Below are 26,335 nucleotides of genomic sequence, written 5' to 3'. Positions count from 1 at the left end.
TAAGGAAAGCTGGCTCTGTAGTGGGAGCTGAACTGGAGTGCATCACTTCACTATCTGACAAAAGGACCCTGAACAAACTGATCAACATCTTGGACAATGAGTGTCACCCACTCCACAGCACTATTGTTAAGCAGAAGAGCCTGATCAGCTGGAGACTTCGCTCACTGCCTTGCACAACTGACAGACTGAGAAAGTCATCTGTCCCCAGGGCCATTGAACTGTTCAATGCCTCACTTAAGGGAAGAGGAGAGATAGACTTCTCTGCATAGTCTGTCTGCCTCTTCACCCCCTCCATGTTTGGTACTGTCTGTCCACTAGCCACTTGTACCACTGTCTTTATGCCTCACTGTTTGTGTGCTATATTAGCACATTAGCACATATGCATAACCCCCCCCCCACCCCCCCCCCCCCCCCCGTGCCACAGCCGAACTGTGGCCACACTTATACATTTTCTTAAATAGTTAAATATATAGATATATAGACTTTACTTTACTTTATTTCTGCATTGTTGCACTGTTGACTTACTCATTTGCACTATCACCATGACCACTATCACCATTGCACTACCACCATGACACTCATTCACACAGAGCACCTTAGAGCACCTTACCATACCTTACTATGCACAGAGAATCACAGGCTCAGTCCCTGCCTCAGTCATTGCAAGCGCCTCTGATTTATTAATCACCACTATGTGGATACTGTTTTTAGAATTGATTTAGATTAAGTGTTAGTGTAATTTGTATTTTAGTATATTTTTATATATTGTATTAAGTGTTAGTATAATTTGTATTTTAGTATATTTAGCATATTCTTTATCTTCTACTGTCCTTACTGCTTAGTTGTGTTTTTATATTATATACTTTAATTACTCTTTCAGCTGTTAAAGAATGTGTTTGTGTTGTATGTATGCTGCTGAGACCTTGAATTTCCCCTGGGGATCAATAAAGTATCTATCTATCTTTATCCATATGGAGATCTTCAAAGGCTTGCGCTATAATTCCAACCCTGTTTATAAACTAACCTGTCTGTTGCTGACAAGGCCTATCTCAAATTTCCCGTTTAACTCTTCTACATAGAATAGGCTATAATTGCGCAAACATTTCAAATTCCGACTTTAAAACGACAAGGCGTGGACAGGCAAAATAGGCTATTACGCATAGGCTACAAACAATTTCCAAATCAGTTTCAGTAGCCTACGCTACGAGCTGGCCTAAGATCCGAAGTGGCAGACGGATAGGTAGTTGGCTACATAGCGACTTGTTAGCTCACATTAACAGTGTAGATGCGGGCTTGTTTTTCGCACAACCGGAATAGTCTCCCTGACATAGGATATGCTTTTGTGAAATTTTATAAAATATATAGAGAACGAAAAAAAAACACGTTATTAACCGGTTTTGTGGATTTCAGAATAACGTTTCTGTTCCGGAACAGTTGAAGACCATTTTGTTTTCGTTTCCGTTTCCGCTCCTCGTAAAATTCCGTTCGTTTTCGGTTTTCGTTCCTTGAACCGGTTCGGAGCCCTGGTTCCATATACTCAAAGCACATTGGGGTAAAAATATATGTTTTAATTTAGATGTAATCATGCCCTTCTGGAGCAACAGCCTGGATTGGACCAATCACAGCAGCTGCCAGTTGCCTCCTCACTTCCTCCCCACTAGGATCCCAGCTGCTGTTGGTCCTGATCCTGGTTGTCATCCCTCACTATGATCACCTCCTCCAAGGGCAAGTCATCCAAATTCATAGCGATGTTGTGCATAATTGGACAACATGCTATCACCACCGGAGCAAAGGTGGGCTTCACCTCCAGGGCCTTGTAAAAGATTATCCTCCAACGCGTTTTTAAGATGCCAAAGGCCCGCTCAATTATAGAACGGCTCTTGGCGTGATGGTAATTAAACCGCCTTTCTATTGCTCTCACCACTGGTTCCCGGTATGGGGTGATCAGTGATGGTGTACAGGAGTACCCGCCGTCCCCAAGGAGAAGGTAACGCTGTGGTGGGTAAAGTCTGTCCGGAAAAATAGGGCTGTTCCTGTACACACGGGCATCGTGGACTGACCCTGGGTAGCCAACACAAATGTCCAGGAACAGCCCCTTGTGGTTGCATACAGCCTGCATCTGCACTGAAAAAAAAAAAGTTTTCTATTTAAATAGCATGATTGGTTTTGTGATGGAGGCTTGATGCGAATTTGGCAGCCATCAATGCTTCCCACAACCTTTGAAAAGGCTGGGGAACGTGCCAGTTGCGCAAATCCAGCACTGCTGCGTGGCATGGCAAAGGCCCGTGACGCCACTCTGTAAGCGGTGGGACTGGTGAGCCAGAACAGAAATACTAGGACCTCTAGTTCAAGGCCCCAGCCAGAATACCGCCAGTCGTCAGTGCGCAAGAGCCTCATTATTGTTGGTTGGCCAAGGCGAAAATCTTCCCTCAGGTCAGAGGTCCCGTCCAAAAACACTGACACAGTATCTTGCAGGCTCTGGCTGTAATGAGCACCAAATAAAGTGTCACTACTAAACTACTAAGTGTGTTTTATTTTTGTAGTTTTTAAGTTTTCATAGTGAACTACTTAAACAAGAAGTAAGATGGTAATGTTTTATGTACAACACTTGAAATATAAAGGTTGTCGACACCTCATTGCATGGCAATTAAAAATATATTTGCTGCAAGCCAATTATGTGAAAGGCTACTTGGCTCCCCACGTCAAGAGGAGAATCATGAGAAATAGGTGAGAATTCTGCAATATTTTAGCAATATAAAAGATTTGTTTTAACTTCTAAAAGGCACAGTCTGTTTAGTTGTGGGATAACACATTTACGAACACAGTTGTTGAACCTAGTTGTTCCTATGGCTCCACCTTGTGGATATTTTAAAAAGAGGTGTAGGTCTATCGTTAAACCAACTTCACTGCAAGCCAGATCCCTGGCTCGTGAGATATTACTGTAACCGTAGCCTAATACTAACGTAACAGTTTTGTTTTTATCGTTTTTTTTTTTTTTACAAATCAAACTCAGAAATGACAAAGGGTGTCGACAGACTTTCTATAAAAGAACAAGCAGTATTAAGCTATATTGAATGAAATCGTCCTGCCAAGAAGGGCGCTAGCATTAACAGTAACGCTGCTAATAATAAATGTGATATTTACCGTTGCCATTTCGTTGACATTATGTCTAGCGAGCAAAATACGAAGACGTCTCGCCCTTGCCGTGTTATTTCGCCTTAACCTGAGCACCAACACTTTGACCAACAGAGTCACAACTAAGGCCTGAATCAGATCCAATTCTAAACACTGTATCGATGTTAGCTCACGTTAGTCAAGACAAGACGCATACATGCACGAGAGCCTATGGATGTTTTAAAAACGTTTAACTAATGCTTATATCATGTTATATAGTTGATAATATTTTTAGGATTACAAATGTGTAGCCTATAGGCCTATATTTTCGTAGGCAAATTCAGCAACGTAACCAATGTAACTCCCATCATGTTGTGTTAGCCTAAATAAAGTTAGGATGTACACAGATCTAAGTTACACTGTTTTATTTCAATAATCAAATGTATACATATATTCAAATATTATTTCAATGCAGCTGAGAAATCCCAGCCTTATAGTCCGGCAGTCATGGGGTCAGACCTGGCGTTTGTTTATGCGACCGAGATAATTGACGAAAATCCGGCGCATGAATATGTGGCAACAGCAACATTCTGAGTGTCCGAAATTAAAAATCGACAGGTTCACTTGTTCCCTAGATAGCCCCCTATATAGTCCTCTATATAGCAAACACAATATAGTGAATGAGTGAACGAGTGAACTTTTCGAAGCCCTAAAGCTAAATATTTCGGAAATATTCAAATCCCCAAGGAAACCACGCCCACTGCGGTGGCTTCAATTTGCGCGGCACCGATTGCACGTCATCGCCTCCACCCAACATTGTGTATCGTCCAGCAGCAGCCGACCCACAGGCACACACACTTTGCCTTCTTCAGCTTGTGTTCATTTAGTCATAGAATGCTGTTCTCCAATGTTCTGTAATGTTTTGTATCACTTAATTTATTAACAACTTTTATTACTTTTTAGAGATGATTTTATCACACACACACACAGGCGCACATACACCTTCACACACACACATAGGCTTAGACACATACGTGCACACACACTGCCTGTCACGTACACACACAAACACACACAGAATGCTGTTTTTTTTTTTAATCAATGTTGTTCATAATAATATAATATAGAATAATTATTTCCAATGTCTTCCACTCATTTTTTTCATAATGTTCCTGACGGGACTCGAACCCGTGCCTTTAAAGCAGGGGTTCTCAAACTTTTGTGGGCCGGGGACCCCTCGTGTAGTGGAAAATTCTCCAAGGACCCCTCATAATCGCAACACATAAAACTAAAACTTAAGTTAATCATGTAGCTGTATATCCTTTTTTTTTCTGTTAGATGCTTATGTTATATATATTTTAAAAACATAGAGTGCTAATACCACAATAGTTATGTTAGCAAATTATGACAGTATGTAAGATTTTTTTTCAAGGTTTGTTACTTTTTTGTCAAATGTAGGCCTATTGTGTTAACTTTCATTTTGTTGGCGGTTAATTAATAGTAAAGTGTTTTGACATATTGATGTAACGTATCAGCAGATCAATTGGCCAAATACTGATTTTTTTGCCATATAAGACAATTTCATATTTTGTAGCAAACTTTGTCACTACACTACAGATGCAATATACTTTTGGACTGACTTTTTACTCTCTGGTAAGTTTGGTATAATTACGTACTATCCAATGAATGCAACTCCATATATCTTTGGATAATTTGTCTGATATTCATGATTTTACGAGATAATATCTTGTTAGCGCCTTACTGACACTAACTCTCTAGCTTAGCCACCAATTGGCTAGGCTAGCACCGCTTGTTTACATTAAAGTAGCTAGGTTCCATCTCTCTGAAATGTGTTTAAAATGCGATCAGACTATTGATTTTACATGTTGAGATCTTTGAGAATGTACTACTACGGTGTGGACTCGAAATATAAAGCTTAAATGTGCTTTAGATGCATTAGAATATCAACCGCGATTAGCATGCTAAATGCATTGAAAATGAATAAGCTACCAATCGCCACTGTAATGACCTGACGATCCCTGGAAATACTTTAAAAACATGGTCAGACACCCTTGCTCACTTCTTAAGACCATAGAGATGGTGTTACAAATAATAATAACAACTGCAAAGAAATAAAATAAATAAATAATATTAAATAGGAGGAGGTTACTAACATGGACAAGGGCCATCACCTGAGTTGAGTGCCTGAGTGGTGAGAGCAGTAAAAGAGTTTTAGTATATTTAAGAACCATTGGAGTGCAAAAGTGTAAGGTGGTAACGGCATATATTCTCCATACATAGGTTGAGTGGGGTCCTTGCATATAGACATGGGTTTCTTTAACATCTATCTGCTTGTTAAAGGAACCACTCGGTGAGTTGCACAGTTTTGAAAACGAACGTTATGGGTTGTTTTAGGACATGTTTGAGCATGCCTGTTGGCAGCCACTTTGAGTAGTCAAAGGCGATTCAAAACGAGTCAGAAAAGTCGAGACAGGACCAATCGTCAAAATTTCGGTGTCCACCACTCTAGTTCATCCAAAACAAACCAGAAAAGGGACTCAAAGTGCTAAATACCGGAATTTTCCTTTAAAAATGTCAGTAAGGCTACTGAACTTCACACCCACTATCTTGCTGGCCACATTCACAATTTTTAAAAGTATAAGTAAGTATAAGTATATATACTCTTTTGATCCCGTGAGGGAAATTTGGTCTCTGCATTTATCCTAATCCGTGAATTAGTGAAACACACACTAATCCTGGCACAGTGAGCTGCCTACATCAACAGCGGCGCTCGGGGAGCAGTGAGGGGTTAGGTGCCTTGCTCAAGGGCACTTCAGCCGATCCTACTGGTCGGGGCCACGGCTGCCCCACAAAAAAGTGAATTTTTGTCTTTGGTAGTGAGGTTTCCGTACCAGTAGATGATAGAGAATGCCATGCAGGACAGCCTTGATACAAGCTCTGTAATCATGCTTAGATACAGCCACAAGTCCAGTACAAGGGGCAGATCTTTTGTAAATTGGTGACTTGTGAAGATAAATGAAGTCAGCAAACACATTACCACATCAGGATAGAGAGCAAAAGTGTGTGTGGTCAGTAGCGATGTTATAAGACACTGCCGAAATGCAAGCTGTTGGGAGGTTGTTGGTTTTGCCAGACGCCACTGCTGAGCCTTCTGAAGATGTTGTGGTCTCACTAAACAGAACAATGATGAAGTGATGAAGGTGCTTGTGTGAACTCCAGTAAAATGCTCACAACGGCCGTTCTGTTGGTGATGTTGGCTGCTGGCAGCACATGTTGTACTGTGGAGGGCCCTGGCGGGTCTTGGGTGCAGCATGCGGTGCGTGTTGCAACTGCCACCAGCCAGTCTTAACGTCCATATTGCAGTGCTCCTTAGAGCCGCCCATGGATGTTAAGACTCGCGTGTATTGTATTGCTTACGTTTTGGTACAACATAAGCACTCATCTTTAGGTGCTTGTTGACAGCCATGTCAAATGAACAGGAAACTGGTTTGCCGACTTCAAGTGAGCTAGTGCACAGAGCCCACAGTATTAATTTGGTTTGGTTGTTGCTCAGACACTGATGAAATAGCACAAGGAATTTATCATCTTTACTGTGTATGAATTTAATGGATTTATTGTGTCGAGCAACATACAACTCCTAATATTATAATCACCAGGCAATAGACAATAGACTGTTGTAGAATGTTGTAGGCAATAGAACTCTGAGCTTCACTCTTGCTCATTAAGTCCAACTGCACGCTACCAGTTCAGCAACATTGTCGTATTCATCAGCGTTGTTAATTTTGATGTGTGACTGATTGCACCTGAAAAAAAGTGATAAAAGTAATGTGGGAAAATGTGTTTGCCAATTCGTCCACATGGTTCTTCCTTCAATGGAAAGATGAATAAACTATAAGGGTCACATGACAAATGTCAAACAGTTCACCAAGGCAAGACAATCAAACAACCAGGTCAGGTTATTCCTGTGTGTAGCACAAACGATTACATTTTGCCAGAGGTGAATAGTAACATACTTGATTATACTGTATGCAGGTATGATAAGGGATCAGATTACAAAAATAATTCTGTGGAAATACATGAATTCTAGTTGCTTCCAGTAGCAGCAACTGGAATCCATGCATTTCCACAGAATTATTTTTGGAATCTGATCCCTTATCATACCTGTTCATTTGTACTCGTCGCTCGACTTATCGTGACTAAATTCAAGATGGCGGCTAACGGTAAACTTCCTCAAGGTACTGTCTGTATAAATCGTCTTGTAAATAAACTACCAGTGCTTTTTCAAAGTTCTCAATGTCTCGTTTTAAATGTCAAGGCCCTCGGAAGTTTACCAATGAAGTATGGAGCTACTTTGAGCCTCATAAATGGTGTAAAACAGTGATTTATTTGCATGGCTAGGCCGATGCCCGAGGCACCCCCATCCCAAAGGCACCCAAAAACTGTTGGTAGCATCGGCTAACTAGCGCCAGATTTCTGAGTGCAGGGGACAAGCCGAGATGAGCTATGAGACATACGTTCACACTCGGTATCATGTTTCAACACACTTTAGGTCAATATCAGACTGGAATTTTCCTTTAAGTATGATTTTTGAGTATCTGTACTAGAGTATTAATATTTTTGGAAACTTGTGACTTTTACTCCACTACATTTGAAAGACAAATACTGTACTTTTGACTCAACTACATTTGAAATATGAGTATGAAGTACTCATTACTTTTAACCACATTTGATTCTTTAAATACAATAATGCAATAGACCATCTTGAATGTCATTTTTTTCAATAATTCAATTTGAACTTGGCTTTGAGATTTGAGAACTTGTCTGGTGATCCATGATCATTGTGAAATTGGAATGAAATACATACACATAGCTAGATAAATAATCTAGCCTACTCATAATTGAGTTATCGGGTTTTGTATTCGGCAGTGAAAATGTTAGATTTGTGAACGGAGAATGAAGGATGATTCAAATTATATTATTGCACCATTTGAACAGTTGAAAATTTATGAAAATAGGTAAAATGTTTTTGTTGGATGTGAGGAACTAAAGGTCTCTTCAAGTCCTATGACCGGCCAAAGGATGTATACCCAGAGAATGTCTAATAAGGGGAGAACTGCCACTCTCAGTAAACTTCCGGCTTCTGAACTGGCTGCAGTTCCACTCTGGTTCCATATGAGGGTGCTCACAGGACGAGTGCAGAATGAATGGGGGTCTATGGGGCTCCTACCCCTCAAAATTCACTTTTCTCAGAATATAATTTTTTGTCTAATAATTTGAATGTTGAATTCGAAAGGAGATGCAATGAAATTACACATTGCTGATTGTTAGATTTTTAGTCATGTATTTGCTTTAAAAAGACTTGTCAATGACGTCATACACATCGTATGACCAGAGATCCAGAGATACTGCTTTACGGCAATCCTTAAGTCACTTTGGTACTTTCGTGCTGTCCACATTCTTTTCTCTGGAGGCATCGACAACAGAGCTGATACAGGTAAATACACGTGCTAGAAGAGTTTTTGTTTTGTTGTTTTAAAAGACCATGCCACACACACACACACACACATATATATATACACACAATGTAGCAGCAGAGCCCTTATTAGACATTCTCTGCTATCAGCTATGTATCCGATACACGATGGCGAATCCAGCCACTGAAAATTAGTGAGTCAAAGTGTGGAAAAAGAAGAGACCGCACACATGATGGATGATATTACACGTGTAAATCTTGTGAAGTGGAACAAACACCAAGTGGAATTTCATTTTAGTATTATTAGTATTATTACTAGTATTATAATTATACTATATATATATTATTAGTATTGTAATTATAAGTAGTATAAGTATTGGACATTTCAAGATTTAAACTACCTATGATCAAGTTGTAAATGTAGACAGTTTCCTGTCAGCTGTTCATTTGTTCTGGTAGCTCAGAGCCTTGTTTCTCTGTCTAATTTCAGCACCCAGCCTGCACATCACAAATTTCTTGATGGCGATAGATTCTATCAGGCTGGCATGCTCAGGGTGGGTGCGGACGAGGCTATCAAAAGCTCCCAGATTCTCAAGAGTCATCTCCAAATTCCTGGTGATGTTGGGGTGAGGCCATAAGGTTGTGATGTTTCTGGATGCCCTGAAAGTACTCCTCTGGCCTCATGAGATTGGCGACATTTTTTGGCCGTCAGGTAAGGGTGGTCGGTGTTCATAGCATAGCTGTGGTCCTGGTGTCTAGGACCCAACAGCAGGACCCTGTCATGTCATGACATGTCCTCACTGTAAAAGTACTGCTGAAGCATCCGCACCACCCAGCCAGCAACATAGAAGAGGCCCTCCTCCATGATGCAATCACCATGTCCTCACTGTGAAGTCCTGCTGAAGCATCCGCACCACCCAGCCAGCAACATAAAAGAGGCCCTCCTCCATGATGCAATCACCAACAGTCTACAAAAGTAAGAGAAAATACAATGTTACATTGCATATGATAATGTGTCATGTGACTTACAACTGTAGATGTACGTCTTTGTGCTGTTTTGTGGGTCATGTAGCGCAGATAACCTTGTCTTCAACAATGCCTGACTCCAGGTAAACATCAATTGGTTCTGCTGTGGGTGAAAGAGGCAGGGCCAATGAGATGGTTGGAGGCATCAGCAGACCTGTGGTTGCGGAGGTTGATAGAGTCGCCCCATTGGATGAGGTGAGAAGTATGACACCATCATCCACCTCACAATTGGATGTGACTGAAGAGAGGGCAGGCAGAATATTCGACACACTGAGTCCCCTGAGCGCAGCGGGGACTCCCGTGCACTGGGGTTATACTTATGGCCACCTTTTCCCCGGACCAAGGAGAAGAGATTCTACCAAAAAACAAAAGGGGGAGAAAGTAAGCTGTTTATGATTTTGATTAGGTGAGGGATTTCCAATGCCTTAGTTCACAGGGAGTCCCACGTGAACCACCGTAAATTCAGGTAGGCTTTGACAAACACAGGAGCACATACGTTACCTATTTTCGTCCTTGGGAAATGTGAAATAGGACAACCCTTGCCCACTATTAGAGCAATTAATCACTGCACACCTGCGAGGCATTGATTTTACATGTTGAGACCTTGGAGAATGTACTACTACTGTGTGGACTCGAAATGTAAAGCGCAAATATGCTTTAGATGCGTTAGAATATCAACCACGATTAGCATGCTAAATGCATTGAAAATGAATGAGCTACCATAATCGCCACTGTAATGACCTGACGATCCCTGGAAATACTTTAAAAACGGGATCAGACACCCTAGCTCACTTCCTAAGACCATAGAGATGGTGTTACAACAGTGTGGAGTTGGAATTTGAGGTGTAGATATGCTTTAGAAGTGTAAACATGTCAACTGGGAATTCCATGTTAAAAACAGAGTGATGAATTAACTATTTTTGTTTACTACTTTTACAAGGGCTGGGGGTCTCTGTAAATGTATTTAAGCCCTCATCTGATCATCTGGCTAGCATGTTTAGACCCTCTAAATGTTTTTACCACAGTGTGAAGTCGAAATTCGAAGTGTAAGTATGCTTTAAACAGAACACCTGATTTTTTAATGTGTGTTAATGAGTACACCACTATCAAACTAATAGTGATAGGCTATTATTACAACTCCAGGGATCTGTGTGTGTCTTCAAAATGGATTCTGTATGGTGTGATTAAAATTGTTTGTCTTTTCCTCGTAGAAAGGTTTGAGCCCTCAACCTCAAAACTGACCCTGTGGCCCTCCGCTGCAGCAGAACTGGTCCTTGAGTACCGCCAGAATGGGACCACTACCTAGAAGATCAAGAGGGTGGACAGGGTGTGCATGGAGGCAAGGGACACAGTGGCACTGAAAGGAGGCGACACCAGAGCGTGATGTGCGCAGGCTGATTGGTCGGGCGTCGATACAGCTGTGTGAGCTAAATCAAAGGATACTCTCCCAATGGTAGGTCAAATGTTTTAGCACAAAGGACTGTACTGTATTCAGTTACCCGCTTTAAGGACTGTACATAAATGGTGACACAGAGGGAGACGGAGAGGACTGTGGTGGCACCTTGACCAGGCACTGCAGACGGGCTCAGCAGGGTCGACCCAGAACCCAGCAGCATCGGCAACGTATCGTCCAGCAGCAGTGAACCCACAGCCCAGCAGCAGTGGCGGTGTATCGTCTGACAGCAGCGGCCGGTTCAGCAGTGGCGGTGTATCGTCTGACAGCAGCCGACCCAGGGCCCAGCAGCATCGGCAACGTATCGTCCAGCAGCAGCTGACCCAGGGCCCAGCAGTGACAGCAGCGCACCCAGGACCCAATAGTGGACCCAATGGCGCTGTATCATCCAGCAGCAGCGGACCCAGGGCCAGCAGCAGTGTCTAAGTGTATCGTGCAGCAGCCGACCCGCACACACACACACACACACACACACTTTGCCTTCTTCAGCTGGTGTTCATTTAGTCATAGAATGCTGTTCTCCAATGTTCTGTATCACTTAATATAATCCTTAATATAGTCTTCCCATGTCATTGTTTTTTTTATATATATATATATTTTTTTAAGTATATTTTTTGGGCTTTTTGCTTTTATTTGGACAGGAGAGTGGAGAGTGAGACAGGAAGCAAGTGGGAGAGAGAGAGATGGAGTGGGATCGGGAAATGACCGCAGGTCGGATTCGAACCTGGGTCCCCGTGGGCACTCGGATATGGTATGGCCGCTGTAGCCTGCTGCGCCACAGCACCCCCCGTTTTTTTATATTACTGATTGAATGGACATTATTGTTTATTTTTGCTTTTCCCCTCATTTTCATTACTTATTTTATTAGGCTATTGATTGAATTGCCATTGTTGTTTAGTATTGTTATTTTCCTTATTATAGTTTGACCAACATTCTAATCTGTTCCCTGTTAAATTTGAAATATTATGTTGTTTTTGTATGTGTGTGTCGCTTTCCAAGGCGTCTGCGAAATCCCATATTCATAACCATAACTTCATTCTTTAATTTAACAACTTTTATTACTTTTTAGAGATGATTTTATCACACACACACACAGACACTCACACACACAGGCGCACGCACACCTTCACACACACACACTGCCTGTCACACACAAACACAGAATGCTGTTGTTCATAACTGTTTACTATCTGTGATTTATAACTTGTTCACAAATAAAATGGAACCTTTGTTCTGAAATACTACACATAGCCTTTCTTTTTTCTTCTGGAAGACATTAATGATAATTAAACAAAAAATAAGAGAATAACCGGAAAAGTACTCTTCTCTGCAATGTTGCATTATATTATTATTATTATTATTGCAGTATTTTACTGTGCTGAAGGAGCAGCATTTCTTCCATCAAAAACAAATTATATAAAATATAAAGTTACATTTTACATATACAGTTGCAAATTTATTTAAAGAATAATTATTTCCAATGCTTTCCACTCATTTTTTTCATATTTCATAATGTTCCTGACGGGATTCGAACCCGTGCCTTTCAAGTAAATAATTAAATAATAAAATAGATGAAGATATGATATGCACAGGGCAGAACAAAGCTTCAATCTGATTGGCTGTTTCTCCGTAACAACTATACACGGCTGGCCCCCGCATGGGAGCCGAGAATAATTCCGCTAAACGGCCCTAAACACTTTCCCATTCATTTCCAATTGTAGTGCCAAAGATCCTTAATATACCGTGAATTTAATATATCAGAAACCCTGTTCATGGCCTCAAAGAAGTCAGCTGTAGGGTTTGCCTCACTTGGCAGCCTCTCCAGCTCTATGTAGTCTTCATTCCTATTGTGTTAGCATATAAATGGTCATATTAAGCAGTGAAATGTGCAGGTGTACTGACTTAATTTTAAGAACATAATTCCTTACCAGCAGCCACAGTGTGACTGAAGACTTGCGTAGCAAGGCGCACGCGCATGTTACTGATTGGTGGCAGTGAAACATGCTTGTCTGTGATTTTGGGGGCCAGTTGTTTTGTTTGTCAGTGCTGTAGAATGCAGCAAAGTGTTTCCACTGCACCTGATGTGGTCCGATCTGTAACATGACAGTGTAAACGTATGTTGCCATTTGGTTTGTTGGTGTTTTCTCAAACGATACAATTATTAGATATATGGAGAATTAAACTAACCTTCAGGTCATGTTTTTTAAGATTGACTTCACTAGGTGAGGTACGACAAACATTGTTTCCATATTGTGGAAACATTGTTTCCATCCACAGATATGCAGTGTGCACTCTCACTTGTGTCTTTTATATCGAGACTGGCTCCTAACAACTTCAGTGTTTTGTGGTTCGATGTTGATTGGTCACAGACCACAGAAAACACCTGTTGTGAGAGATTGGCTGTGTAAACATGACCATCTCATGTAGGGATGTATGCAGAGAAGTTGCACTTTTCTATTATTTCATTGCATTCAAACTCACAGTGAAACCAATCTGTCTCAGCCTTCTCACTGCTACTGATATACTGCAATAGTTGCTGTCTCCTTCGAGGAGAGGGTAGCTTTAGCCAAAAAGTATCCCAGGGCCTGCAGAATGCACAGTGTTGATGGTGCAGGTTATGTATGAGTATCTTGTTCATTTTCAGCCTAGGTGTAGTAAAGGTATGTGTAATGTCAGAATTGTCAATCTGTCCAGTCACTAAAGGCACAAAGCTCACCTGCTTCCACTTAGAAGCTGCTCCTCGAGCCATCAGCACCATTGCCTGATTGGCTACCTCACCTTTGGAGGTCAGCCCATCTACTTTATCGAAGGCACGGTTGTAATCAATGTGCTTTTTAATGGCCATTTCATCAAAAATGAATGACACTACCAGTTGGGATGGCTTCATCGTTTTTGCCATTAATGCCATCTGGTGAAAAATTGAATCAAGGAAACCTGGCTGCAATGTAAAGCAACACTAACCTGTTAGTTGAATAAGCATAATGTATGTATTAAAAAAACAAATGTCAACACATTTCGATATAAATCTTACTTTGAAATGGCCAACATTTGAGTTAATAAATCTTTGGAAGGTTGATTGACATGGAAGAATAAAATGCCTCCTTAAGGTCCGGTAGGCATTTGGACTGTGGTGGAATATTTGGACTCCAAGCTGCTTTTTCTGCCTTTGCTTTTTTTGCCAAAACTTTTTAGTTGAAAGCTAACAAACTCCGCTAAATCTGGTGGTAAGTTTGTCAGGCCATCAACCAGTTTGTTCTTTCCCTGTTCAGCTGAAAGTCTTGTAAATTAGAAAAGGGGTTGTTTGTTTTAATCAAAATAGATAAACAATCAAAACATCTAGATTATAGTCCGGAAGCCCAGAGCCTTTTGATTAAAGGAAGACAGCATCAACATTTGAACACAGACCCATCAGGGGATGAACCAGAATGATATCTGACTGGTGGACTTCAGACCAAGTTTATACATAGCAGGGTATTCTGATAAACAGCCATTTTCCCCTCCTTTACAGTATCTTGGAACATAATGCAGTAGGCCTACAGTATGGGGCCACATCCCCTGTATGGCCCCATGTTCAAATGCTGATATTCGTTTCGCTTGATCAAAAGGCTTCAAATTTCCATACTAATAGGCAAACCCACTTTGCTCTAATTTGAGCGTACGTTTCCGACCTTCCCTCTCCCTCCGTTGCTGCTGCAGGAGTTGTGATTGCTCTCTCCATTTGGAGCTCTTTCTCTGACTGTCCCTATTGTTAAAATAGTCATGCGATGTCATCAGCCTTAGCCCTCTTTCAAGTACTTTTATCTACACAGAGGTGTTATGATGCCAGGTTTTTATATACCACCAAATGGCAACTACATACACTGATTGAAAGTCAGCCTTATGTTACTTGTACTTATGTAAAGCCAGCTACCTTACTGCTACGACTTACTTCTATGTCCTCTAGTATCTTTTCTGTTTCTTCCATTTCTGGTTGGTCTGCATCTTCCCCCATTTGGCCATTCACTGTCACTCTGTCCTCTCCTTTAAAAACATGTCTGTATTATATTATTAGATGTAATGCATGATGGATAAAAAAAAATGTTTTGATGTTGTCTCTTTGTTTTAGGTAGGCTACTGTAGATGCTGGTCATATCAATTCATCACTACAAAGGGATGAAGAGATTCTACTCTCCTGCATGCACACTAATGCATTAATGATGTTAGTTAATTCAAAGACAAGTGCAGTATTTAGTTTTGTAAATGCTTAACTGCAATCTATCTATGTATAGGGTCAACACCTACCCATATTTCCATGTCTCTGCAAGACACGTCTACTGGCATTTGATGGAGGGGGATTAGGGCATTTGATCTTAGTGGGAATAGCATTGTCTGTAACATGCTTTCTTTTTTGCTGTAAAATACATTATCATTATTGTCCTTACCCTGTGGGGAGACTGCAGAATGTGGATATGTGTGCAGGTGTTTAATTGTGGGATTTGATAAAAATGTGAATTTCAAATAAAAAACATACCATGTGGACAATCATGCTAGTTTCAAAGTGAGCCTCACACACTCCAAACCCTCCTTTTCTCAGGTTTTCCTGCTTGTAGCGGATGGACAGGTCGGCTCTCCTTATATTAACAAGCCACCTCTTTCTTCTAGTAGTTCAATAATATGGTATAGAAAAGATAAAAGTCAGTGTGTATCATATTTTAAGCTTTATGTTCATCAAGATGTAAGTGTTGTGGTTGTGTAGGCTTATTGTATTTCCATTGTAATTTGCATGGTTGGTAGGCCTATAGATAACTAGACTGCACAAAAGTTCGTTGGCAGACTTAGCTAGCAGTCTATAAACAAAGTAAACATATGCTAACATTCAGTCCCTCGTTGGCATTCATTGAACTCTTCATTCAAGTAGCCTACAACTGGTAGGCTACGTAATTAAAAGGTTCACGTCTAACTTACTTGATCAACGCACACCTTCACAAACTGTATTCCCGTCGTAGGCTACTGATATTGCAGTCGTGAACAGCCACAATCCAAACTCATTATAGCTAGGATGCAATTCATGAAAATTGGGCACTTCTGGATAAGTTTTTGATTTTTGGCAGGGTGTTAGTCTAGGTATCCTAAGGTTTTAAAAAATCCATGGATACAAGTTGGGGGCCCCCCTAGTGGCAGTTATCCATAAAATCCAAAATGGCTCCCGCCGAAAAGAGAAAAGGTTATACAGTATCTCAGCTTCCTTTAGTCTTAAATTGTTGTAGGCTATAATGTATTTTCTCTACTTTGTTTGATACAAGGAATCCAACGTTGATATGTTCTGCTTATTTTAAGTCTATTTCCATGTAGTATTATAGCCATTAGCTGATAAACTGTCAATATCTGAAAAAGTCACATTGAAATACTCAGGTCCCTAGACCCATATTTTTACCTCCAAGGTATGCTTTTCTTTGTTGATTGGACAGGTCACTATCACTATAGCAGGGGTGGGCAACTAATTTCCCCAAGGGGCCACATGACAAACTGGGACTGATGAGGAGGGCCGGTGTCGTGTCGAGTTAGGCTCCTTTGTCGAGATGAGCTACCGTAGCGTAAATCGATAGCACGGACATATCGAGTTCAGGGTTGCCAGATTGGGCGGTTTTGCAATCTATTTTGCGGGCAAAAATGGGTTTGGGCGGGTGTATAAAAATTGGGCTGGTTTCGGATCAGTTCGGCGGGTTTTTGTAGCCGAAACAAAGGCACTTCAGACCCTTCTTCCAGCGACCGTCTCTGGTCAGCAGGCAGCAGTCTCTCACTCACTCACTCACACACCCTCTGGCTGACGTGCCCCCCTAAACTCACAACAGACACTCTCAGCTCACGTCACCTTATGTATCGAAACATGCATTCTAGCCATATAAATGGCATAGTGCATGGTATTTCCATAACCGCGAGATATGCGCTTCACAATGACCGCAATTAGTTGTTAGATATTCACAGCAGACAGTAAAGCCCAGCAGTAATTTATCCAAATTAAAACATATTTCAAGTACCATTCATGATGTTGTCAAATATTGAAGTTGTGGGAAGTTTAAGCTGTATGTTTCTTTCGTCCCCCATGTCGTTTCATTTATCCCGGTCTGGAGGGACGAATGAAACAAAACGCATGTTCGATTTCTCCTTAAATAAATCCTGAATGGTTTTGTTCAGAGCTGAAAATGCAACTGTATTTGACAGAGGACCGATGTAGTTTGCTTGTGACAAAATATTAGCTTTCAGTGTTTTACGATGTCTTTGTAAATTACGTTTAATTAAAAAGTGTTTCAGTCCGGTTCTCCCCTACTCTGGCGCAGACCGCCATTCAAACACACAGCTCGCGGGGTTTTCAAACTTAGCTAGCTGACTGACAATGTCAATATGCCAAAGTGGGCAAAGAGCATTTTGTCATTACAGTCAATCTCTTCATGAATGTGCACACTGCTGAAAGATTACCTACGAGACAGGATGGACTTACCCCTTCTTTCAGGGTTGATGGAGGTGCGCAGGTCTTGCGCGAATGGCTTGACATAGGACTACGGCCCACGTTCCGTCCAGCCCGACAGTTGTTGAGGAAGTTTGACAAAGCCTAGGCCTACTAGAACTTTTTAATTATTTTTAGGCCTAATAACAATTGCTCAAAGCGATTTTCACGAAGGGCCTAGGGCCATAGGCCTATGTTTTTTGTGTAGAGATGGCCCATGCATGAACGTTCTGCTTCTGCAAAGAGCGCACTGACACCCCTGTTCGTTCAACGCGACTTTCATGAAAACTAGGATTAACTGCCTGTCAGGTAGGCCTACTAATTGTTCTAAATTACAGGTGTCAAACTCAAGTTTGCCTTTAGCCTATATCTGGCGTATGAAAATATTTTTTGCGTGTAGTTGCCATGCATGGACGCACTGCTTCTGCAAAGAGCGCACTGACACTGTCAGACACCAAACAGGACGAGGACCACAAAAGCGTCACGTTCAAAAGTTTATTTAAGGGTTGGGGGTTAAGGGGGTTTCAGGGGTTCCGGGGGGGGTACAGGAGTTCCAAGAGTCTGCGTGTGTGTGTTCCCCCAGTAGCCGAACAGCGATGGCAGGAGCTGGATGATCCGGGAAGTCCTGGGGGAAACACACACACAACAGCAATTGAAACGAAGCAGCAGTACAGTCAAGGACTAGGCGGTATTCGTAGAAGAGGGACGGAAGGCAGGTCAAGATTACCGGGGCTGGAGAACACAGAAGTAGTCGAGCGGGTCCGGGATCACAGGCAAAGAGTCAGAGGCGTTTTCAAAAACAGGCAGGTAACTGGTGCTGGTTGCAGACGATCTGACAAGTGTGGACTGAAAAGCAAGGCTTTATATAGAGGGCATGATGAGTGGTGAATGCAGTGCAGCTGGTAGGTAACGAGGGTGAGGCAGAGCAGAGCAGGAACAGGTGGAGGTCATCAGACTTCAATCAGCACGTGTTACCAGGCAGAGAGAGAGCTCATGACAGACACTGTCCTAAATAGCCTATTCAGCGCGATTTTCATGAAAACTCTAGGCCTAACTGCCTGTCTCAGGGAATATATAGCGCCTAGGTAGGCTATTAATTAATTGTTCTAAATCACAGGTGTCAGACTCAAGTTTAACTCAAGCCTTTAGCCTACATTTGGGGTAGGCCTATGAAAATATTTTTTGTGTAGCCTACAGTTGGCCCACCAGTTATGAACGCACTGCATCTGCAAAGAGTCGACACTTCATATATCCACTCAATGTTTTTATGTTAGGCTAGCCTACTGAATGCTTTTGTTCCAAGCGTCTATTGACACTAAACAGACAGATTAATAGTCTATGTTTAGCCTATTGCATTATTTTCCGTAACATAAGCTTATAGAATAATAGTCTGACGTCCGTGTAGCCTACTTTTGCGTTCATTTGATTGAATATTGTTTCTGAAATTGGATAGGCTAAGTCGAAAAATGGGTCATTTTAAAGCTTGTTAATGATTTTAATGTGTTTAAATGAGAAACAAGCAAAAGCGAATTTGGGCGGTTTTTTGTGCATTCTCGCGGTTTTTGACGAGGTTTTGGGCTGGAAAACCTTGCTGGCATCTGGCAACACTGATCGAGTTGCGCTGCCTATCGAGCTGCGCTACTGTACGAAGTTACATACGCTAGTGCCTACGTAGCCTAGGCTACTGCTTTGCCTTCCTGCCTTTCTCCAATGACCGTTGTGTTTGGAATTATTCGGGCTTTTCTAATTTAAGTTGTCTTACAAAGGCAGCACAGACACCTACGTTTCATGTTTGTTTTTATAAATTAAGGCGAGACACGGCAGGTGGAAAAAAAACAATTTACACATTTAGGTGTTTTTTACAGAAGCGCCCTGACTGCTATTACACAATGCTGCTTGATGAGTGTTTGTTTTTGTGCATAGGCCTACTGTGTGTAGGCTGCGTGTGTGTGGTCTCTTCCCAGCTGACTGAGGAGCAGCGAAGAGGGATGTGTGTTTATCGGAGGCCGATGTTCTGTGCAGGAGTAGCCTGCTCACACAGCCTGATAGTCCTGCTTCATCTTCTTATCAACACAATAAATAAAACTTTCGCTAACTTGACGCAAGAGGGGAAAAGGGCTTTTATAAATATGCTAATCTTCATGCTACGTTACATGCACCTTAGTGACCCGTGATCCGAAACATAATTTCCAATACCGTTGTAGGCTAAAGTTCTATCTTTCCTGCATTAGGCCTACGCTATGTAATCCTTATGGACAACTTCCATTCTATCAGTAACCAAGCGCGAAAGTTCAGAGGCAAGTCTAGGCTGAGAATAGGATTAGAATCACTTACCTACATCAAACTTTCCAGGCCTACATATTGAGAAAAGTCCCTAGGTACTGTGGTAGAACTGTAGGCTAAGGTCACTACGTAGTGTGATTAAATCAGCGTTCATTTTATACGCATTATTTTTGTTCTGTAAACAATGAATCGAAAGTCAAGCATTATCTTGACAGCCCTAATCTATTACTAACGGGTAGCTAGACAGAATAATAGGGATCAGTCTGTATCCCTTCTGTTGCATTATTTTCATTTACTGTAGCCTTGGACTACCCAACTGTAACTGTTTATTTAACTTCATGTTAAGACTATCTATTTAGTCAATTTTGTATCACTCCCTTTGACCCGAGGATCACAATAATTTAACAAGCAGAGGATCTTTGAAGTACCAATATATTTAGAAAACAATGACAAATAAATAACTATAAACAAAACACATTTAAATCACAATGAATCACAAGCACACAGCCAGTCATGTCTTCATCAAAAATGTCCACCTGCTGGGGTGTTTTTTTTTACATCTGTACAACAGTAAAGGACTGACATAGGTTAAGCTCTTGTGAGCACACTAACAGCAGAGACCAGTGTTGTGCCCAGGGAGCATCTGAACATCTTTTGGAAACTAGTGTACTACTAGCCAGCTACTTGCTAGCTAGCTATCAGCCAGTTCAAGTTTTGTATAGATTTCTAAAAACGAACAGCAAAACCTCTACACTGGTAGAGATTTGAACAAACATTAAATATCAGTTCAAGTTTTGTATGCATTTCTAAAAATGAACAGTAAAACCTCTACACTGGTAGAGATTTGAACAAATAAACAATATCAGTTCAAGTTTTGTATAGATTTCTAAAAATGAACAGTAACTGATTGGAAGAACTGATCATTTGAACTGATTGAAAGAACTGATCATTTGAACTGATTGAAAGAACTGATCATAAGATAAAATAACTGATCCTTTGAACTGATTGAAAGAACTGATCATTTGAACTGATTGAAAGAACTGATCATATGATAAAATAACTGATCCTTTGAACTGATTGAAATTGATTGTAAGTGCTCATAGACGACCTAGGCTGGTAGTGGTGGATGCCTGAGATGGAGGACAGCATTCTGTAAAAGAACAAAAAAACTATATTTAGAGAAGAAAAATCAAACAAAATGGAACATTTTGGCAAATGTCTACATTTGTAGTTATTAGCAGTGTAATTTAACGTGCATAAATAACTTTAATATAGGCAATAGTAGTCATTATTATGTTGTATGAAACAGGGAAAATGCATATCAACATGTGCATATTAAAATTAATGTAATTTACCAGATACTAGCAGATACGCATACTAGATAGCCTACTATAATAAGCATAGGTTACATTCCATGATGTTTCAGAGCTACTGTACATTCAGCTCTATTCAGTATTCAATGCCACTGACCTTTGCCCTGAAGCAGGGCACAAGCCACTTTAATGCGTGCCGTTTGGACCGCATGCACTGATGTTTGTACATCATTGATCTCCCCCTTCTGAAGATAGTTTTCTGCAAACTGCAAATAGCATTTGCTTATAAAAAGCTTATAGCAATTGTGTAACAGTATAGCAATTTACCATCAATACTAAAATGCCGCAGCTGCAGGAATCTTCCTGCTTGTTGTGCTGCATAGTCTGCACTGTCCATCCCTGGTCTCCACAATCAACAATCTTCTTTAAGAAAGTTCTTTGTTGTGACCAAAAAATATGGTATTTAATAGCAGCAAGATAAAAAATTAGCAGGTGTAAGATAATAGGTACAAAGAAAGCTTGCACAACTATCACAAACATTACCTCCAGTTGTGTAGCAGGCCTTGCTGATAGGCACCTTCGTTTGCCAATGGATCGACACATACTAGGACCTTGGCAGGCATGTTGACAATCTAAGACATGTATAAAATACTTTGTGTTATTCTGTCATAGACATTATATAATTGCCTTTCTACAATTAGACCATGAGCTCTGCTCGCACACAGATTGAACCCAAATCAGTGTAATTCATGCATGTGAAGTTAACTTTGATTATAAAATGGATAGTTCCAGTCCTTGATTATGATTGGTTGAATCGCTTCGTGCCTAACACCCCTCTTTGTCTCTTTTATTTTATTTGCGTACTCACACATGCTGTTGAATTTCTTAAACACTAGGTGGCAGTATAAACTAGGGGATAATGCAGTTTGAGCTACAATATTAGCAATAGAGAAACACTTACACAGAGAACAAAGAACGCTGTGAGTTAAAATGTAAATTTGAATAGACAAGTGTCTTTCACTGTAGACTTTAGGACATTGAGGATATTGTTATTTTCAAGTGTGCAACATGAAAGACAACCGACCACTAAAATCCAGTGAGCTCCAACGTTCACAGGGCACAACCACAGGTTTTCCACGGGAAACTTCATCTATGAGCAATGGTTTCAATGTCAAATTATTAGTAGCTTATTTCTTATTTCTTATGGTTGATCAGGACCTTTTAGCACAGTATATAGAAATTAGAACACTTTCAATGACCCATGACCTATTTATGTCTCATTTTCAGACGCTTTCAAGGTTTTGTCCCCCCCCCCCCCCCCCCCCTTCAAACTTAAACCTTTAAATACTTTCAAGGATCTGTGGGAACCCTGGTAAACAATAAAGTGGAATTAGGCCAAATAAATGACCAACAGGTCAAACTTTCAGAACTTTATACAACCTCTTTCTTGTATGTTTTCCTGTACTGATGCAGAACCTTGTGGATGCTTCAACATGCAAAACAGACTATTCGTCACATACAGTACGTAATACAATATGTGATGGAATGCAAACTATGTCTGTTATTAAACATCATGTTGAACTACAACAAAAGGTAATACATTGTATGAAGGAAGAAGAAATTATACATGTTAAGCTGCACATCTTGCGGGTAGTGCTGTTACCTCTCTGACATCGTGGTCTTGAATAACAGATGTTAACTTAATGACTGATGGTCTCGTTGGTGTGGAGTTGTCATCATTTTGGGTCCTCATGTAGGGCTTTATGTGGTCCACATTATATTTGTTTTTTAAAGTATTTCCTACAGAATTTGTCAATGTGACAAGTTTGCCACGCAGTGTTGCAATTACATAAGGTCCGGAGAAATCCGGCTCAATCCTCCCTTCCTTCCTTCCCTGCTTCCTCATGTTGTATAGCAGCACCTCATCACCAACACGGTACACAATTCGTTGGTGCTTTTTGTATACCTTTTTAGCATATGCCTCTTGTTGCTTTTCTTGTGCCTTGGCAATGTTTTCTGCGGCCTTTGCTTCTGTTGCCTCCTTTGACCCCTTCTTTTTGTTGACATATGCCCCATAACTTGCTTCCCCAGGAAGAATAATGTTGGAAAGCTGAAAAAAAAATAGCAAAATACATAGCAAGTCAAAAGTATAACTAATTGAATGTTAGCGTGCACATTGAAATACAAAAGACGAGGATTATTTTCAGTTGTGAAGGTACTTATATATGCTCTAGAAAAGCACTGACCGGCATGTCTACAGGCACTTCTGAGGGGAATACTGCCTCCCTCCCATACATCAGTTGAAAGGGAGAGTATTTTGTTGTGGTTTGTACTTTTGATCTAAGTGAAAACAATGTTGCTTCCAAAAACACATCCCAATTGTCTTGTTTGTCATTGACCAATTTCTTCAGAGCTCTAGACATACAACAAGGAACACAAAATATACAAACACAAATGCTTTCTTAAGCATGTGTCGTTTTAATTTCATGCTCCACCCACCACAAGGAGTTTTGTTCTTGAAAAATACTGATGTACTGAATTCATTTCTTTATTTTGTTAGTGAATAACTACTGAAATGCTTAATAACAATCAATCTATGATTGTGAATATATGATTATATTGTGATGCAATGTTTACTACTCTGACATCAAAAGTGGAAAGTGAAACGTAATTTAATGTGACAAGCCTATCGAAACTTGCCGCTTGATGTTATCGTTGGTCTTCTCATCGAGGCCATTAGTTTGGGGATGATATGCAGCCGTGACACTCCTCTCGATCCCCAACAAATTGCAAAGGGTTGTGTTGAGCTGGAAAAAGAAAACACATTTTAAAAAAAAAGACAGAACCAAGCAGAAATTGGTATTTTACATGTGAACATACACATACATCATTTACGAATTCCCTTCCTCTGTCCGAAAGAATTCTTTTGGGGCAGCCATGGCGGTATATCATGCTGCAAAGATGCTTTCCAACTTCAGCTGCTGACTTATTCCTTAAGGGGTAAGCCTCTACCCATTTAGAGAAATAGTCAGTGACTGTCATGATGTATTCATGGCCAGCCTTGGTTTTTGGTAGTTGGCCCGTTAAATCAATGCCTACCAACTCCCAGACAGCAGACACCTGTGAATTGACGTAAATTAAATCTATTTACTCGTTAAACATTATTTAATTGGTTGTGTTGTTGTATAATCTGAAGAACAAATAAATGTACCTTTATACACGGTAAGGGTTGCACAGAGGTCAGAGGCTTCCCAACCTTCTGGCATTTGTCACATTCCAGTATCTTTGAGAAACGAACTATTAGTTTATTGGCTACAGCTTCGACAATAGTTCAAGACAAAAAAATGCTCAAGCACATACCCATTGTTCAATGTCAACAGACCACACCGCCACAGTTGAGGAGGAGTGAGCATCCCTTGCTGGCATCTTCCAGATCTGTCCAATATGGCACCCAGACTTTGGTTCTGTCATTCCATTCCCAACCCCACTCACTGGGGTCTGGAATCTCTGGAGTTTTGGAGAGGGACTAAGATTAGATTAGAGGTCTTTATTGTCCACTACTGTGGAAATTCATCTTTGGCCCCACAAACATGTAACACACACAAGCAAGACTACACAACAGGTACATCATAGAGCAGACACAAACAAAGACTACACAGCAGGTACACAACAACATAATGCAAACACACACAAAGACTATACAGCAGGTACAACATACAGTATAGCACACACAAGAAAGTCTACACAGCAGGTACAACATATGGAGACATGGAAATGTGCAAAAGAGGTTGATTTCAATAAAAAAGCAGTAAATAATATAAGTTAATCAGTTAATCATAAAACTCATAGATTATATTGATTTAGTAAAGTAATAGATGATGGTATAAAAGATTTCTTAAAAATGTTTCTGCTTGATGTAGGCACTCTATATCTTCTTCCTGAAGGGAGTCTTTCAAAAGTGTGATGTAGTGGATGAAAAGGATCCTGGACTATCTGTAGGGCTTTCCTCTTAGTGTGTGTTGTGTACAGTTCCACCAGCTGCCTCTGGGGGTTCAGTATGATTTTACTGGCCATATTTATAATTTTTGTGAGTTTACTTTTGCTTCTAGCCCCTAGATTCCCATACCAGCATGTGATGTTGTATGAGATGACACTTTCCAGCAGACTGGTATAGACCATCCTCAGGACCTCTCTACTAACATCAGAACTGTTAAGTTTCCTTAAAAGAAACAGTCTTTGGGTTGCCCTTTTAAAAATATGATCTATATATTTAGTAAAAAAAACCTGACTCCGCCAGATGGATTGCTTCGCATTTGCTCCGCATATCCATCTGGGAACTTTCCGTTGGAGAAGGGGCGAAAATACTGGTTAGCTGATTGGATAAAGCATCTGTCTATCACCACCTATGTTGGTCGGTCCAAATCAACCAATCAGATAAACGAAGCATTCTTCTAAAGCCTTCTTTTAACATACAAGTTAGATAAGTTAGTTAGATGTGACATGAACCTCATCAACGACAATCCCCCACCAAGTTTTCATGGTAGGCTACACGTCTGAAGAAAGCATATTCCTTCTCGTTAAAGGAACCGTATGTAAGAAATGTATTTCAATTAATCATAAAATGGCCCTGATATTTCACTACACATTAAGAAGTCATGTTCATTTCAAATACTTATATCACTGACAACAGTAGTCCAGCCAGGATATTGTCATTTAAAAAGTGCAGCCCTCAACTGATGTTAATGTTGTGTTTTGTCATGTCATGTTGTGTTTTGGCCTGATGCGCCACCCTCCACCTATCTACTAATCACAAAGTCAGTAGTGTTTCGGCATCGGGTTTGGCAATCTCGAGTCAGGGGGGAGGGGGAGGGGATACACCGTTCTACAGTAATTTGAAAGTGATTGCAGTATCAGTTTTGGCCACAATCTTACATATGGTTCCTTTAAGTAACTAAGATTCATTGCTACCAAACACTAACTTGAATTGGCCGTGGAGGATGTCTGTGTCCTTCATTCCTCCCAGCTACATTGCAGACTCCTAGCTTCCCCAGGAATACTAAAATATATTCGGATAAAACTTCAGCGATAGCTATGCTCATCTCATCCGTGGAAGTCGCCATGTTTTTCAGATTGAACGGTAGCTTCTCGTTGCGTCAAAATAAACCCGC

At 40.7% G+C, this 26,335-nt stretch overlaps 3 long non-coding RNA genes across 3 annotated transcripts; 1 reads left to right on the top strand and 2 right to left on the bottom strand.

The window, feature by feature from the left end:
- Nucleotides 1-9,427: 9,427 nt before the first annotated feature.
- On the top strand, nt 9,428-11,650 carry LOC121678493. The gene is made up of 4 exons (XR_006021245.1): nt 9,428-9,584; nt 9,718-10,015; nt 10,846-11,087; nt 11,168-11,650. It is a non-coding gene; the product is annotated as an uncharacterized LOC121678493 (long non-coding RNA).
- LOC121678495 lies at nt 11,561-19,784 on the bottom strand. Its single transcript, XR_006021247.1, has 3 exons — nt 19,257-19,784; nt 17,991-17,995; nt 11,561-11,570 (listed from the first exon to the last, which is right to left on the bottom strand). It is a non-coding gene; the product is annotated as an uncharacterized LOC121678495 (long non-coding RNA).
- Nucleotides 12,571-14,019, bottom strand: LOC121678494. Its single transcript, XR_006021246.1, has 3 exons — nt 13,804-14,019; nt 13,569-13,672; nt 12,571-13,470 (listed from the first exon to the last, which is right to left on the bottom strand). It is a non-coding gene; the product is annotated as an uncharacterized LOC121678494 (long non-coding RNA).
- Nucleotides 19,785-26,335: the final 6,551 nt, after the last annotated feature.

Source organism: Alosa sapidissima, chromosome 12 (assembly GCF_018492685.1).
Source record: "Alosa sapidissima isolate fAloSap1 chromosome 12, fAloSap1.pri, whole genome shotgun sequence".
NCBI classification, from domain to species: Eukaryota; Metazoa; Chordata; class Actinopteri; order Clupeiformes; family Clupeidae; genus Alosa; species Alosa sapidissima.
This window is presented reverse-complemented; position numbering and strand designations above follow the sequence as displayed.